The 4585-nt window shown below is 41.0% G+C and overlaps 1 pseudogene; it reads left to right on the top strand.

The window, feature by feature from the left end:
- Positions 1–1597: 1597 nt before the first annotated feature.
- Positions 1598–2562, top strand: LOC101540029 (glyceraldehyde-3-phosphate dehydrogenase-like; annotated as a pseudogene).
- The last annotated feature ends 2023 nt before the right edge of the window (positions 2563–4585 follow it).

Here is a 4585-nt window from a genome sequence, read left to right as displayed (position 1 = left end):
ATCGATCTCCATAAGTCAGTAAACTAGGCAAAAATAGATTGTCCTTCCTATGTGAGTGGCCCTTATACACTCAGTTGAATCCCTGAATAGATTAAAGAAAGGCTAGCCTTTCATCCAGTAGGTAGAATGTCCATTCCCATGGTTCATAACTCTGGCTTTTACCTGCCTTGGAATGAAACTGAAACATCAACCCTTCCTGCATCCAAAATCTGGACATCAGATTGTAATCAACTCTTCTGTTTCACCTAAGGTCTTCAGATTCAGACAAGAATTATAGCATTGATTCTCTTTGGTCCTCAGTTTGCTCATCCAAGTCCCTGGGGATTGTGGAACTTGGAAACCTTCATAATTCATGAGCCAAATTGAATAAGTATATGAGTCAAATCCCTAATAATAAAATACATTATAAAGGATTCACACAGGATAATATATTTTAAACATTATAAAATTTGCAAAAGTCTTCCATTGTTTGTTTCTGTTTCTCTGAAGAAACTTAATACGCTTTTCAAAGTCATTTGACCCTGACCACATTTCTTTTTTTGTTTCTTTGTTTGTTTGTTTGCTTGCTTTTTGGGGTCACACCTGGCTATGCACAAGGGTTATTCCTGGCTCTGCACTCAAGAATCACCCCTAGCGGTGCTCAGGGGACCCTATGGGATGCTAGGAACCGAACCCGGGTCGGCCGCGTGCAAGGCAAACGCCCTACCTGCTGTGCTATCGCTCCAGCCCCCCATGACCACATTTCTATCATTTTCTCTATTCCACAGGAGGAGAGGTGTTCCATTTCCCTAAGCCCAGATTTAGACGCTATTAATAGGATTCAATTTTGTCATCATTGTTTGGCTTTTTGACTACATCAATGATCTTCAGGGGATACTAAGGACAATTTTCTTTTAAGTATCTCCTGCCATTGTTTGGCGAACCATGGGAATGGCATCAAACAGGCATCCCATCTGCATAACTGCTTGAACTATATCTTCTGCCCTAAAGAGTCCATTTAGACCTTTAAGTGGGCCTTTTCCATTGGCTCCTTTCCATATGACTGCAGTAATAAACAGGTCTTTACTATGTAAACAAATATAATTCCTTAAGCCCTCCTACTCACTAATTTCCATCTATAATACAGCATCTTTCTAGTCTCATCTTTCTGTAAAAAGGGAGTATCCTTGACTCTGATGCCAGAATTCTTTCTTTAGTCACTTTTTATTAAAGAACTGTGATTTGCAAAGTTACTGATGAGTTTTAGGCATATAATATTTCAACACAACCAGTATTCCCCATATTTCTTCTGCACCCCAAATCCTACCCCATCTGCCTCCTATCAACTTGACAAGCACATTACAAAATTTTAGTGGCTGCAGCTTAGATCTCATGTTTTCAGTTTTGTTGAGTCTGAGTTTTGGATATAAGGTTACACCACTCACATATCACCAGTATAACTGAAACCCTAATACCTGTTCGCCCATAATTGCCAGAATTCTAAGAGAATATGAACACCAACACTGAAGATTTAAAATGCTTTTTGTGCTTTTTGCTCCTCCCTGTTGGAAATAAGCTGCCTCTTCTAGCACTTCACCAGCTGTATCACTGAAACATGATGGTTAAGGGCAGAGTGAACAGATTTGGCCCTGTTGGCTGCCTGGTTACTAGGGCTGCCTTTAACTTTGGCAAAGTAGAGATTTTGGGCATTAATGACCCCTCCATTGGCCTTAACTATATGATCTACAAGTTTCAGTATTTTTCCACTCACAGCAACTTCAGTGGCACAGTTAAGGACAAGAATGGGAAGCTTGTCATAAACGGGAAACCCATCTCCATCTTCCAGGAGTGAGATCCCACCAACATCAATTGGGGTGGCATTGGGGCAGAGTATGTTGTGGAGACCACTAGGGTCTTAACCACTCTAAAGAAGGTTGGAGATACTCTGAAGGGGGTGTCAAAATGGTCATCATCTTAATCCGTTCTGCACAAGTCCTGATATTTGTGTTGGGTGTGAGAAATATGACAACTCCCTGAAGATTATCAGCAGCACCTCCTGTACCATCAACCCCTAGCTACGGTTATCAATGATAACCTAGTTTTGTGAAGGGCTCATGACCACAGTCCATGCCATCACTGCCACCCAGGAGACAGTGGACGACCAATCTGTGAAACTGTGATGTGATGGCTAAAAGGCAGCTCAGAGCATCATCTGAGCTGCCACCAGACTGTGAACAAGGTCATCCCAGAGTTAACTGAGAAGCTAACTGTCATGAATTTGCATGTCCCCAACCCCAACCTGTCTGTCCTGGATATGACCCGCCACCTGGATAAAGCTACCAAATATTAAGATATCTAGAAAGTAGTGAAACAAGCCTCGGAGGGACTCCCCAAGGGTATCCTGTGCTACACAAAGGACCATATTTAAAGTCCTATGACTTTAACAGTGACACCCATATTTCCAACTTTAATTCTGGGGCTGGCATTGCCTTCAGCTACCTCTTTGTAAAACTCATTTCCTGATACAACTACAAGTTTGGACACAGCAATAGGCTGGGAGACCTCAGTCCACTTGGCATCTGAGGAGTCAGCTTCCCCAAGACCATTAGCCTCAGCTAAAGCATTAAGAGGAAGAAAGAGGCCCGCAGCTCCTTATTAGAATGATGAATCCCTGAGTAATCCAGCACACTGAAAATCTTCTCATCCTGAGTTTCCTTCCCAGACTCCCTAAAGAATGGGAAGCTTAGGGAACTCTACCTTTTCATGTACAATCAATAAAGTACACTTCACAGTCCAAAAAATTGGGGGGACAAAACCTTTTGTAACCCGGCCTGGAGATCAAACCACTACTTATATCATTTTTTCTTTAAAGCAGAGTTTAACTACCCCTTTTCTGAAAAACAATAGTCACTGCCCCCGGAAATATACCTTCCTTAAACAGGAAAACAGAAGGATACAGTAACAAATTTGAATTCTTTTGTGTGTCAGTATTTTTACTTATGTCCTACAACATACAGAATAAAGATGTTGCAAATATACACATTGAAGTTTGACATTATGAAATTATTTATAAAAAATAAAACATTAGGGCCGGAGTGATAGTACAGCAGGTAGGATTTTTGCCCTGCATGTGGCTGACCTGGGTTTGATCCCTGGCATCCTATATGGTCCCCCAGCACCACCAGGAGTAATTCCTGAGTGCAGAGCCAAGAGTAATCCTTAAGCATAGCTGGGTGTGACCAAAATGCAAAGAATAAATAAATAAAACATTAACATTAGCAATACACTTAGAAAATCAAGACAATTAAGGGTAATATTAAAGTAAAGAATCTTTTAAATAATCACAATGGGAGTCTGGAGGATAGTAAGTGCACTGTTAGGGTACATGATTCAAAGACATCTTATGCAGGTTCTATCCCAGAAACCATATAGTCCTCTTTGCATCACCAAGGTCAGTCCTGAGGTAACTTGAGCTGTGATTCCACATGACTGCAATAATACATACTTACCATCAAAACAAATACTATTTCTTGAGTCTTGCTCCACACCTGGTGTGGTTCTGTAGACAATGAGGGTGACCTGGGTATCCTCAGCAGAACAGTGTCCAAGGTGCATCAAATTCTCAGGTCATTGCTCAAACCCTCATATCCAGTTGGTCCTCATACCCAGACAGCCTCTTGAGCACTGATTCAGAGGATATCCAAGTAACAATCTTATTAGAATGATGAAGCTGCTACCCTGTTATAATTTTTATAATGTTTATCTCTATTTTTTGTCAGCAGTACTTTTGTTTTGTTTTATTTGGGGGCCACACATGGCTGAATTCAGAGCTTACTCTTAGTTCTGTACCAGGGATCACTTCTGGTGGGCTGAGGGAACCATATGTTGTGCCAGGGATTGAACTCAATTTGGCTGCATGAAAAGAAAGTACTCTACTCACTGTACTAGCTCTCTAGCCCTAGTCATCAGCATTCTTAAGTCACTGTGATTAGACGTTGTTTTTTCCTTTCCTTTTTAAAGAAAATTTATTTTTATTAAAGCCCCATGATTCCCAAAGTTGTTCATAACACAGGTGGGCATACGATGACCCAACACCAGTCTCACCACCAGTTTAACCTTACTTCCACTAAGATGCCCAATTTTCCTCCCACCATCCCAACGTGCCCCCTTAGCAGGGACATAATGCATTTATTTAACATTGGTGGTTGCAACAAAATAGAAAAAAAATTATCAGAAAACAGATCAATGAGTCACCTTGTGATGATTGATTCCTATGATTTTAACCTATGTGAATAAATTCAAATTATTTAATACAATCAAATATCATTCCTATTCCCATTTACTTCAAGAAGCTTTCAACTCTGGCATCTAAAGTATATTATATTAAATTTTATTTTGTACCTCATAGAGGACTGGAGCAATAGCACAGCAGGTAGGGCATTTGCTTTGAATGCGGCTAGCCCGGGTTCGATTCCTCTGTCCTCCTTGGATAGCCTGGCAAGCTACCAATAGTATCCTGCCCGCACGGCAGAGCCTGGCAAGCTACTTGTGGTGTATTCAATATGCCCAAAACAGCAACAACAAGTCTCACAATGGAGACGTTACT

The sequence above is a fragment of the Sorex araneus genome, chromosome X, assembly GCF_027595985.1.
Source record: "Sorex araneus isolate mSorAra2 chromosome X, mSorAra2.pri, whole genome shotgun sequence".
NCBI lineage: Eukaryota > Metazoa > Chordata > Mammalia > Eulipotyphla > Soricidae > Sorex > Sorex araneus.
Note: the sequence above shows the minus strand (reverse complement) of the source record. Positions and strands in the feature narration are given on the sequence as shown.